Genomic DNA, 13,165 nt, shown 5'->3' with positions numbered 1-13,165 from the left:
TAATACCTCCAGGCCACCTGTTAGATACTATTTTTTCGGCTCTTAGATATCACTACTAATACACATATAGTTGAGGTGGCTGGTGACCTGGTTAAGCTAGGTTTCAGAGAATTATTTGTGAGAGTCTGAGAAGCTCCCCAGAAAGTGACTCAATCATTGGGAAAATGCCAAGAATGATCAATGTGACCCGGTATCTAGATGTAGTGATTAGAGTTAAGGATCGCTTGGGATCCAGCACGATGGCCACGACCAGATTTTGTCCCTATCTAGCTTTGTGGACTAATTACCAGGGTCTGAGTAGAGACACCTATGCATAAAAACTGGAAGAATCTGTTTCACCAAAACGTACAAAACAAGATGGCACCAGCTGCCCCCCTTTGGTACCATTTATAACAGAATGAAACACGAAATGGATGTGTGTTGGGGTGGGGGGAGGACTTGATAGATATGTTTTCAGTCAGACAGGGCTAGAGGAAGCTACGATAATAAATGATACCAAAGCTCGATGACTTATGACAACAAATGTTTACTTCTCACGCTCATGATATGTCCATCATCGCTCGGCTGCGGTCCCACAACACAACGTCTTTATCCAGGAGTCAGCCTAGTCGAGTAGCTTCCATGCGGGGGTCACTACAGCTCTCACGACACAGTCTTTCAAAGCTTCCTTTGGAAGCCACCCTTCGGCTTACCTTTCACTGGCCGGGGTAAGTCATATGACAAAGCCCGATGTGGACCGAATGAGGCAGGGATAACCCTCCCACGAGGCGGGGTATCACTGGGAGGGCAGAGGAACATGTGATGGGTCAGGAGTTCACTCTAGCACACCCATTTCCTCAAAGCCTACCTTGTGGCCCTGGAACCCACAGAGTCGTAGGTACTCCCAGTCCCCTCGGGACATTGCCCTCCGGCCCCAGACCCAGCAAGACAGAGAGTTTTTCTAGAAGCGGTCAGCTTGTTCTTCCCTCTCTGAGGCGAACACGCAGCTAGTGGAGCAGATGTTGGCTGCCAAGGTGATGCCAGGCCCCACGGTGATGGACAGCTCCTCTGTTTTGTTTACTCTTAGAGGCAGGGTGATAAATTCCCCTTCTAATCGGGTTCGGTGTTTCTCACTCTCCGATGCACCAGCCCTGCTAATGACTGATTCACTGAGGTTAGCGACTAAGACGCCGCACGCCGTACTCCGCTCTGCCTTTGTTATGCAAAGTCATGCCCTCACTATCTCCTGAACACAAAACCCAGTTCCCGAGGCTGGCGCGGCTAGATGATGGAGTGTGCAACAGCCTCTGGTAATTTGTTCACAGGAATTCGGGCCGGTATATTCTGTCACTCCTGCTACATTCGGTTTAACTCGCTGCGGGGAGAAGGGAGCTCGGAGGGGGCCCCTCTGAGGCCGATCTGCAAATAAACTCCCAAAAGTTCCCGAGCTGTCCATCCAAGAGACCTCACAGAGCTAGTGCTCTGTGCCCTCCCCCTGCGTCCAGAGAAGCTTCGACTCTGGAGAAGAATCCCGGGGGGGGACCTCCATGGGAACCCCAGCCTTTGACTGCCACCACTGCCGTGGCTTGAGAGAAATTAAATCGGACACAGCATGGAGAGGATTTTTTTTTCTTTTTCAGTCCAGGCTATGCATTCCTTCCTCCAAAATTCATATTAAAACAAAGACCAGTGAAAAAGAGTTAAAGGGAGTGGATCCCAAACCATAGCACTGTTCCCTAGATCTATGCTGAAAGCTGCTTTCCAAGCGGTTGGATGTTTAAAATGGGGCAGGGTTGGGGTGCCTGGGGGCTCAGTGGGTTAAACATCTGACTCTTGATTTCAGCTCAGGTCATGATCTCACGGTTTGTGGGTTCAAGCCCCACGTGGACAGTGCAGAGCCTGCTTGGGATTCTCTCTTTCTCCTTCTCTGTCTCTCTGCACCCCTCCTCTGCTCACACGCTCTCTCTCTCTCTCTCTCAAAATAAATAAATAAACTTTTTTTTTAATTGTTTTTATGTTTATTTATTTTTGAGCAAGAGAGAGACAGAGCGTGAGCAGGCGAGGGGCAGAGAGAGAGGGAGACACAGAATCCAAGCAGGCTCCAGGCTCCGAGCCGTCAGCACAGAGCCCGGTGCGGGACTCGAACCCACGAACTGTGAGATCATGACCTGAGCCGAAGTCGGACGCTTAACCGACTGAGCCATTCAGGCACCCCTAAATAAATAAACGTAAAAAAAATAATAATAAAAATGTAAAAAAATAAAATGGGGCAGGATTGGGGACAAGACATCCTAGGACCTTAGTTATTGAGGCACAGAAATGCACCTGGCTGTGTGGCTGATTCTCATATGGGTGACAGTGCCATGCAACGTGGTGACTATGTAAAGGGTCTGAGGGTGCTATTTGGGAAAGTGTTGCTACCACCAACGACGAGAGAGCCCCACAGTGAAAGCACAGGTACAGGGCGGAGCAGAAAGTTAATTGGGTGGAAGACTTTTGGTCACACGAACTGATTCTTTTGCACCCCACAGCCTGCGAATTAAAAACCCGCGTCACCTAAACGGCAGGCTAAGTCAGAGTGCTCAGCCCGGAGCTCACCTGGAGCCCAGGTATGGCCTTGAACTGTCAGAGACCGTGCTGAGAATAACCAGTGGGGGAGATGGGGACTCTGTGGACATCAGTTGCCCAGTTGGCACAATATTCGGGACGCATCTTTGAGAGAAAACTTGATCAGGGTCAGACTTGATTTCGGTGACAGAAAATACACTGATGTTAACCAACCTGCGCTGGCGAGGAAAATGCATCTTCAGGACTTTGTCATAAGCACCGACTGAGCCAGCCAGAGAGACAAGAAAAGAATATTGATAAAGGTGTGTGGGGCTATGGCTAATTTACTTTCTGTGTGGACTACCTCGGTCAAGGATAAGTGAGGAGAATAGCTCTTTCAAGTGCAGTAGGTAAAGACCTCAGCCTAAAAAACTTGAAAATGCAAGAAATTATCTTTCTTTGTGTTCCAAAGCGATCTGTCTCGCCGAGTCCCCAGTCCCCCAAAGGCATCAGAAAACCTAACTCAGTCCAATTCTTCCTGTAACGTGCGCCCTCCCAGGGTATGGTTTTGATGCCGTGCGGCATGGAGACCTCAGTGGGATGGAGTTAAGGCTTTCCTTTTCTGGTCTTCACAGTGTGTTACTGAGACTTCCATCACCTCTGCCCATGGGGCCCTTTGGATCCGGGGGCTTGTTGCTTCTTTGTTTTCATGCTCAGAGTGAGGTTGCCCCTGGTCCCACCTGCCCATTCGTGCCATGAACCCTGTATCCGTCACGGCTCTCCTGAGACACAGACACAAACATGGTGTGTGAAGATATATAGAAACAGGTTTATTACAAGGGATCGGTTTGCACGATTACGAAGGCTGAGAAGTAACTTGATCTGTCACCTGCAATCTGGAGGCTCGGGGAAGCCAATGGTAGTCCCAGCACATAGCCGAAGGCCTGAGGGACCAGAGAGCCAATGGTATAAAGTCTCAGTCTGAGTCTGAAGGCCCAGGAACCAGGAGAACCAATGTCCGAGGGCAGCAGAAGACGGATGTCCCAGCTCAAGCCGAGAGAGAAAATTTCCCCTTCATCCGCCTTTTTGTTCTACTCAGGCCCTCAGTGGAGTGGGTGAAACCCACCCACATCGGTGAGGAGAGATCTGCTTTACTCAGTCTACTGATTCGGATGTAATCTCTTCCAGAAACACCCCCACAGACACACTGACACGTTTCACCAGGTCTGCAAGCATCCCTTAGCCCAGTCAAACTGACACATAAAATTAACCATATTTTATGTATATATGTATATGCGTATCCGTATCCTGTATCTGTGCCTACACAGTCTACCTCTAAAACTGTATCTATGTATCTATCCACGAGTGTTTGTGTATTCTTTTAAAAATACAGGTGACTTTGGGGCACCTGGGTGGTTCAGTTGGTTAAGCTTCCGACTTTGGCTCAGGTTATGAACTCACAGTTTGTGAGTTCAAGCCCCGCATCAGGCTTTGTGCTGACAGCTCAGAGCCTGGAGCCTGCTTCGGATTCTGTGTCTCCCTCTCTCTCTGCCCCTCCCCAGCTCTCTCTCTCTCTCGCTCTCTCTCAAAATAAATAAACATTAAAAAACTTTTTTAAATAAAATTTTTCTAATAAAAATAAAAACAGGTGACTTTTGCATTTGTGTGACGTTTTTATTTTTTTTAAGTTATTGAATTATAGGACTTTATAAAAATGAACGTGCATTAAAACAATATGATTTTCTGTAAAGTGGAGAAATGATAATAGCAAAAATCAGTACTTGAGAGCTTACCATGTATTTGCCAGATACTCTATGAAGTACTTCAAATGATTATTTCATTTAATCTGCACAGTTAACTAGAAATTGGTAGACATTATCCCCAGTCGTAGATGCAGTGGGAAAAAATGACCTTAATTTTACTCACCTGGAGAAAACTACTGATAATTTGTTATGGTCCTGCTTTTCTAACAATATATACTTTTTTTCCTCCAGTAGTGTAGAGCTGCTATATGGACCACTTTTTAGTTAAATACAGATGGTGAGCATTTTGAGGTGTGTTTTTTTTAATTTTTTAAAATGTATTTATTTTCAATTCATTTATTTCTTTATGTTTTAATTTACATCCAAGTCAGTGAGCATAGAGTGCAACAATGATTTCAGGAGTAGATTCCTTGGTGCCCCTTCCCCATTTAGCCCATCCCCCCCTCACAAGCCCTCCTGTAACCCTCTCTTTGTTCTCCATATTTAAGAGTCTCTTCTGTTTTGTCCCCCTCCCTGTTTTTATATTATTTTTGCTTCCCTTCCCTTATGTTCATCTGTTTTGTATCTTAAATTCCTCATATGAGTGTAATCATATGATATTTGTCTTTCTCTGACTGTTTTCACTTAGCATAATCCCCTCCAGTTCCATCCACGTAGCTGCAAATGGCAAGATTTCATTCTTTTTGATTGCCGAGTAATACTCCATTGTATATATATGCCACATCTTCTTTATCCAATCATCCACCGATGGACATTTGGGCTCTTTCCATACTTTGGCTATTGTTGATAGTGCTGCTATAAACATGGGGTGCATGTGCCCCTTCGAAACAGCACACCTGTATCCCATGGAGAAATGCCTAGTAGTGCCATTGCTGGGTCGTAGGGTGGTTCTATTTTTAATTTTTTGAGGAAACTCCACACTGTTTTCCGGAGTGGCTGCACCAGTTTGCATTCCCAGACATTTTTCTTTTAACAGAAATAGCATCATACCGTACACATGACATATTGCAACTCACTTCTACAGTGTGCATAAAAGACATTCCCAGATAGACACGTATAAATCTACTTTGTTTGTTTAATAGCCGCATGGCATTCTATTACATAGATATTCCATTATGCATTTAACTGTCCTGCCACTGCTGTAGATTTCATGATCTCTATTCGTATGTACCACCTTGTGCCATGTATTTACTTCTCTAGATATCTACCCAGGTTTCTTGGTAAAGAGTCAGATGCATTTCTTAAAAGAAAAAAATATTAGACTGTTGAATTGCTTTCTGGAAAAGTTTTACCAAGTGGATCTACCAACAATGCATGGGAAGGCTTTTCAGCGTGCACTTACTTTTTTGTTGTTGTTTCTTTATTTTTGAGAGACAGAGAGAGACAGAGAGAGCATGAATGATCAGGGGAGGGGCAGAGAGAGAGGGAGAGAGAGAATCCCCAGCAGGCTCCGTGCTGTCAGCACAGAGCCAGACGCGGGGCTCCAACTCACGAACCACAGGATACACTTACTATGGCCTCGACTTTACCATTCTTTGGGGGAAAAAAACGCAACCAGGAAATGTCGTCGTTTTGTTTTACATTCACTTGGTTACTAGCAAGATTAAACATCTTTCCGTTTGCAATTCTTCTTTTTGTGCAGTCTGTTTATACTGTCTGCCCAATTTTCTATTAAGGTTTCGTGTTTGTGCCTCGTTGATTTTTGAGAAATCTTGATATGTTTGGGTATCAATCCCTTATAGCTATTTTTCTCCAGCTGTATTGAGATGTGATCGACACGTGACCTGGTGTAGCTTTCAGGTGTGCATCTTACTGACTCGAAGCACTTAGATATCACAACATGATTAGAGTCTCACCCGGACTGTACCGCTGTCCACGTATCCCTAGACTTTATCGTACAGCTTTTTGTTTCTGAGCCCGCCTCTAGCTCTGCGACGAGCTCCTGTGAGGCAGGGACAGCATTTTATGCACCTTTGAACTTCCTGGCTCTATTTTCCAGTGGTTAGCACAAAGTCTGGCACAGAGAGTGCGTGCAATATCACAATAACATTTGTCTCGATGGATTGGATAATTAGCTAACATCACCGTCACATATTTTCATATGTTCTCATGTAACTAATGAGTGGCCCTTTCATTTCATCTTGAAGAGCTCCCTATTTTCAGCGTTTCTTGTAAGGCATGACTTACAAGCAGTAATGAATTCCCTCAGCTTTTGTCTGTCCGGGAAAGCCTTTACCTCTCCATTTCTGGAGGAAAGCTTTGCCAGGCGTATTTAGCTTTTCAATTCATCCAGAATTGACCTTTTGGGTATGGGAAAAGGTAGGTATCTAATTTTTTTCTTTCCAGAGGGCCAAATACTATTTGCTGGATAACTCATTCTTCTCTGCCATTTTGAAAATGCTGCTTTTATAATATACTGAACCCGCATGCCTGTGTGAGACTTTTCTGGGCTCTCTGTTCTACCCCATTGGCCTGTTTGGCTAACTTCACACCAGAACACATTGTAATGGGTTGCAGCTTTGAAGGAGGCTTTCCTGGAACTTTGGTACTGGAAAGGAATCACGGTGCTTGTAACCGAGACAATGACTGACCTCTCTCACACACACCAGAGCTCTCCTCGGGAACTCTGACTCACCCCTTTCCTCCTACGTGAGGCTGGGAGAAAGACGCTCGTCCTCCCCACTGGAAGAGCTTCTGGCATTTCCATAGCTCAGTGATTGGCTTACATTTGCTAATAATCCCAGAAAAGAGAGAGAAGATTTCCCTGGCCTCTCTGTCTAGGACCGCCGTCCAAGTCCTCATGTCCCATCCTAGGGTTTAGCCCTTCTCAGGAGGACTGTCCACTTCTGGGCTGACTCTGCCTTAAGCATGCGAGCGTGTGGCCTTCTGGCTGGCCCGCACCACACAGTACACAGCGGTCCAGTGACATTTACCTCAGAGTGTCTGAGTGTCTGGGATTAAATTATATCACGCGTGATGCCACAGCCCAGGTGGTTTTAGGATGTGCCAACTCCATCTCGTTACCATTCCATTTCTTATCAAGAGTTGGAAAAAAAAAAAATAAACACGGCGTCTGGTCTCACCCAGACAGTACCGCTGTCCACGTATCCCTAGACTTTATCGTACAGCTTTTTGTTTCTGAGCCCGCCTCTAGCTCTGCGACGAGCTCCTGTGAGGCAGGGATAGCATTTCATGTACCTTTGAACTTCCTGGCTCCGTTTTCCAGTGTTTAGCACAAAGTCTGGCACAGAGAGTGCGTGCAATATCACAATAACATTTGTCTCGGTGGATTGGATAATTAGCATTATCCAATTGTCACGCAGTCTCCCCAACGTCATCCTAATTACATAAGACTCTCGAGCCCGATCACACATTCCACCATCTCCATTCCTCCTTTGCCTCCCCCACGATGCCATCGTGTCATTTCTTTAGCTCAATATTTACTCGATTGTCTGCATGACCCTCGTGTCTGTCCCCATTAGCGTCTTTTACATTAAAGCAGATATCGGCACCAACGCAAGAGGCTCTTTGCAGCCCCATCAGTGAGCAATGGATCAGACAGCTGAATGGTTGATTTAATTGGCATGAAATAACTAAGCCATCTGTTCCGTGGAGTTGATCTTTTAAGTGTTACTCTCTTGTCTGCTCTGAAATGTCTTGGCCACTTGGAAAGCTCATGCATGTCAGGTGGCGGGTCACAAAAGAGGGTTGATTTAAGACAGAGAGCAAGGGCTTAAGGGAAGTTGAAGAATTTTATGGCGCTCTCTTTCACCCGGCTTTATCTTTCTTTATAGCACTTATTAGTACCTACTATATTACATATTCACTTGTTTATCTGTCTCTCTCCGTAGAGGCTAAGCACCAAGAGAGCAGGGACTTTGTCCTTTATGGTCCCTGCTGATACCGGGGTCTGGCATACATGACCTACCTTGATTTGGGCAGCAAAGATCTGCTCAGCTCTTTCTTGGGTTTAACTCCCTTGTGACCTGGTGTTCCAAAGGTCCGTTGGGAATGTCGGGTAGATGGCAAGACGGTGTGGAGGCCAACACAGGAAGGAGTCTAGAATCCAACTCGGCAAGTTCAATGCTTATGGCAAACTTGATTTTTGTGGGGAATGGCCTTGGGGTTCAAGGGCCCAATCTAGAGGAACAGTGAGGGAAGGCACAGCAGTGGTGGGTTGGGGAAGCCTAATGAGGTGGACCTTGGGAATGTTGTTTAATCTTTCTGAACCTAGATGTCCTCATTTGTAAAATGGGGATGGTATTTACCGCCACCTTCAATTTATGGTGATTAAATCCGATAATGCACATGAAATAATCGTCAACATTTACAGTATTTACTACGTGCCAGGTAATATTTTAAGGGCTTTATATATACCGGCTTACAACAACCCTCTGGGTTAGGAACCATTATTATCTCCAGCTCATCCAGATGGGGAAACTGAGGTAGAGACAGGTGCCCACGTTCTCTTAGCTAGAATTTAAACCAAGCCCGGTTCGCGAGTCCCTGACGGCCTGGTATAGAATGGTAATAATGAGGGTTGAAATCTGGAGACGCCCAACTTCTTCCCACTTTTCTAGTCTGCTGAGCTGGAAAGTAAGACAGGATTTAAGTAAGTTGCAAAACTGAAAAGCCGGATTAGGTGTCTGGGTCACGGCTGGTAGCCTGTTCCTACATCTGGGAACAGAGGTCAAAGTGAACTACCGAGGGGTTAGGTCCAGCTCCTAAGGGCTCTGGGACAAGACTTCAGTTCCATGGGAAATGCGCATGGGAATCAGGGCAGAATTACAGGAACCGGCACCCAAGCACTCACATCCAAGTGTGTGAGTTTGGGGCTCACCAGCCTTACAGCCTCCTGGCCTGGTTATACACTGCCAGGCCAATCAGCTGCTGGCCCAGGGCCTGGATAAGCCACCACCTCCAGGCCAATATCACTGGTGGCCAGGCAAGGCCGCCCACCCCATTCTCTGCAGCTTGACATCATCTCTCCTGCCTTAGTCAAGCAGGCAGTCTCTCTGTTTGTTCAGCACATTGGTTGAAGACCCCCTTCTGGGCCAGTGGACTCCCACGGCACCCATGATTTTGAGACAGAAGGTGTTCCGAGGGCACACGAGGATCCAGGCTACAGAAGACAGTGTGTTTCGTGCCAGGAAATGGAAAACAGAAAGATGTTCCATTTCTGTCCAGCAAACATTTACGCAGTATTCTTATTCTGTGCCCAGCCCGGTTCTAGGCACGTGATGCATATTAACTCCCCTAATCCCCTCAACTACCCTGCGAGGGAGGTTCTTTCATTCCATTTACAGTATATGAGGTCAGTGTTGGAACCATTTTGCTGGTCCCGATGTCTCCGGAAAGCATCCCAGGCTCCGCTTCCAAAAGATGCTCGATCCTTTTCCTTTGTTCTATTCTTTCCCTCCTCCTCCTCTTTCTCAATTTTCAGTGACAACCCTTCCTCTCAGACCTGGTTTTTGTTTTCTGACCACTTCCACACATCTAAAGCTTTATTTAGCCATTCGAGTAGTTACTGAGCTGCTAGCACGTTGCTCCAGGCACATTGTTCTAGGCACCAATGACCCTGTCTTCTTGGAGTTCACATTTCCTTGGCGTGGAGGAGACAATGGAACACGTGGGCACTTACACGCTCCCCCAACTCATCTCGAGCAACCGTAAGTGCTATGAAGGAGTTAAAACAGGCTGATATGAGGACAATCAGGGAAGGCTTCTCAGGGGAGGTGATATTTGAGCAGAGATTTGAATAATGAGAGGGGACAGATGATAACAGGATGCAGGCGAGGGAGAATTTCAAAAGGAGACCGCAGGTGCGGATTTTCTGAGGTGAGGACGCGCTTGCTGTGTTCCAGACACAGAGGAGAGGGAGTGCTCTGCACACGTGGGGATTGGGACGAGACGAGATGGAGAGAGGCGGCTTGTGAACAGGCTTGTAGTCGGTTCCCACGTCTCCATCTTGACGGTATGGGTTACCAACCTCTTCTAGAAAAAAGAGGTACAGGGGGTGTCTGGTCCCCAAACGTAACACTCCAGCAGTTGAAAGTCTGACCTTCCCTTTCCAAACTTGGCGTATCCAGTCCAGCTTTACATAGCGGAGGCTAATGCCTTTTGCTTGATCGTAGGCAGCAATTTTTCCCAGGAGGACACTCTATCTGGAAATTTCCAACAGATCATCTGATTTCTCATGGAAACCTCTCTAAAGACGGTAAGTTAATTATTCTGCTTAGTAATAAGAATAGAGTTTTATCAAGACTTCCTCGTAGGTAAGAAGCCTAGCATTTGGGCTAGGTTGCTGTAAGCCCCAATAGGTAGCCTGACCACCAAGAGATGCAACACTACTTGGCGGATATTCTATTTGAGAAAGTTACAGATGATGACCATCTCCGGTCCTGTGGTTTTCAGTCTCCAGACGTCTCTCGCCATTGGAATCTTCCCACCCTTCGGCATTTCCAGGTCCATCAACCCAACCGCTGGGAACCAGACTGCTACAGGAAGCCAAGTCATGGTCTGTGTTTAAGGAGATGCTGGATCTAATTCCATTGTTCTGTGGTTATTCTAGAAGGCAAATACATATATCAAGAGAGCACACTAAGAGATACTGGGTCTACTTCAACTGCTGTAACCTAGAAATACACAGAGATAGGGCACTGACGCTTGTATGCTCTAAACTTTGAATCCATTTTCCACACAGTAGTTTGGGTGATCCCAAGAAACCACAGAGCTGGCTATGCTACCGTCAAGCCAAGAACTTGATCTTGGCTGTATCTCTTGAGTAGGAGGATCAGAAGGTACACGAACCCTTTAAACATGTAGGGACCAGATGCTAAGAAATCTGAATTTCATTGCCAGCCAGGGACACTAGTGGGAAATGACAGCTTCCATCACTTGGAAATCTTGAGAACTCCTGATCAGGTGGGAATTTGAGTTTGAGCAAAACTCCTCTCATCCGAGGTGGCTGGGGCATGATTACTAGCTGACGACCTCAAGAATTTGTCCAGCTTGATTCATCAGGCAATCCGGATTGCTTAAAGCCTTTAAATGGTATCTCATTTCTCTTGGGTAAAACTCCAAGGTGACCCCCAAACCCCCCCCCCCCAAATCCAAATCCCTTGCGTCGCACACCAGGCTGGACAAGAGCTGGTTCCTTCTCCTTGCTCACTATGTCCAGCCACACTAGCCTCCTTTCCATCTCTTAAGCACGTGATGCTCCCCTCTGCCTCCAAGCCTTTGCACATTCTGTGCCCTTTGCAAGGGGCCCACGGTAGCTTAGGTGTAATTAACTCTGATTCTCCCTTCAGACATCAACTCAAATGCACTTCTTCTGGGAAACTTTTCCATCCCCTTGAGATAAAAGTTTTCTTTAAGAGACATTTTCTTGTTAGTGCCCTATAGTTTTCCTTCACAGCACTCGAGTAGATTTATCGGCATTGTTCTTTTGTTTGCTCGGAATCTGCCTCTGCCACTAGCATCTGAGCTCCATGAAGGAAGTAACTGTGTAGGATGCTTTCGTTGCTGTTAAGTCCCTAGCGTTAAACACTAGGAACACAAACGGTACTCAACAAGTACCTGCAAAACGTATGAATGCACCTTTAGAACATGCTGGCTGGAGTTAAAATTACTTACCAATGAAATTGGGGGATGCCAGTCCAACCCCGCTCGTTGTCTGGCCCACGGTAGGGGCTCAATAAGTATTTGTTGACCAACTGACAAACGTGGAAGGAAGGAATGAGAGGCGTTGTCCAAACGGGCTTGTTGCCCTCAGTATCTCCTTTCCAGTTCATCGACTCAGCCACGGGCATCCCATAAACGTCTACCTCCAACACTGTCCTATGGTCCTCTGGGATGCTCTCCAAATTCTGCCTCCAGAAGCCACTCGCTTTGTTTTGCTTTCTCTCTAATGCCGATTATCTGCTTCAGTCCCCGTCCCTTCTCTTCGGATGCTTGGTGGCCTTCATGACTCTGTTGCTTTTTCCTCTACTCCACACCCTGCCACGGGAAACAAACACATCCCCCTCTGGGACTCTGATTTCGGCTCTTGTCTCTGTGTTCTGAAGCCTGGGGCTGGTCCCATTTTCTCGCTCAACTGATCTTTAGAGACGAACAGCACTCGGAAGGGGAAGTCAGATGGTCGTGATCTGCTGTGATTAATATTACTATGTTGGACATTTTACTGGCCATGAATTAACTTATAAACCCAGGAAACAGAGTGGCCTGCCTCATAACTAAACAACCAGGCAGAACAGTAAAGCCAGGCCTGTATGCCTGACCAGATGGGCTATTTGTGGATCAGTTACTTTGGCCATTGGCTGCTCCAGGCATTGGCTGGTTATCGTCTTCCAAGAGGCCAAATGTGATGGTAGCTTCATTCTCCAGCAGGGTCTTGGCTGTAAAGAATTGTGAACTGCCAGAGCAGGCAACAGTGTTGGCTTCTTGGGACCCGAGATAAAGCTGGGGCCCCCAACCCACATAGCAACTTGGCATTTTTCTCCTAGGCATACGGGCTTCTGTGCGTGCACGGGGGTGGGGGTGGGGGCATCAGGTGTATGTAAGCCCATGCCCAGGCTTGAGCCAAAATCACCTCTTCTTTTCAGAAAGCACATTCCGAGTTCTCCAATTTGGACAAAAACGCAGAAGAATCTGATACGACTTTCCAGGGCAGCGGTCTTCAACCTTCACTGCACATTGGAACCGGTGGAGAAGTGTAAAGAATCCCGGAGCCCAGCTCCGCTCCAGAGCAACTGCAGACCTACAGGAGTCTCCAGGCATCGGTGTTTTTAAAACTCGGCAAGTGATTTCAGCGCACACCACGATGGAGAACCACTCGTCTCAAACTCAAGCGTGCATACGAGTCAGCCGCAGGCTGT

This window comes from Leopardus geoffroyi, chromosome E3 (assembly GCF_018350155.1).
Source record: "Leopardus geoffroyi isolate Oge1 chromosome E3, O.geoffroyi_Oge1_pat1.0, whole genome shotgun sequence".
NCBI lineage: Eukaryota > Metazoa > Chordata > Mammalia > Carnivora > Felidae > Leopardus > Leopardus geoffroyi.
Note: the sequence above shows the minus strand (reverse complement) of the source record.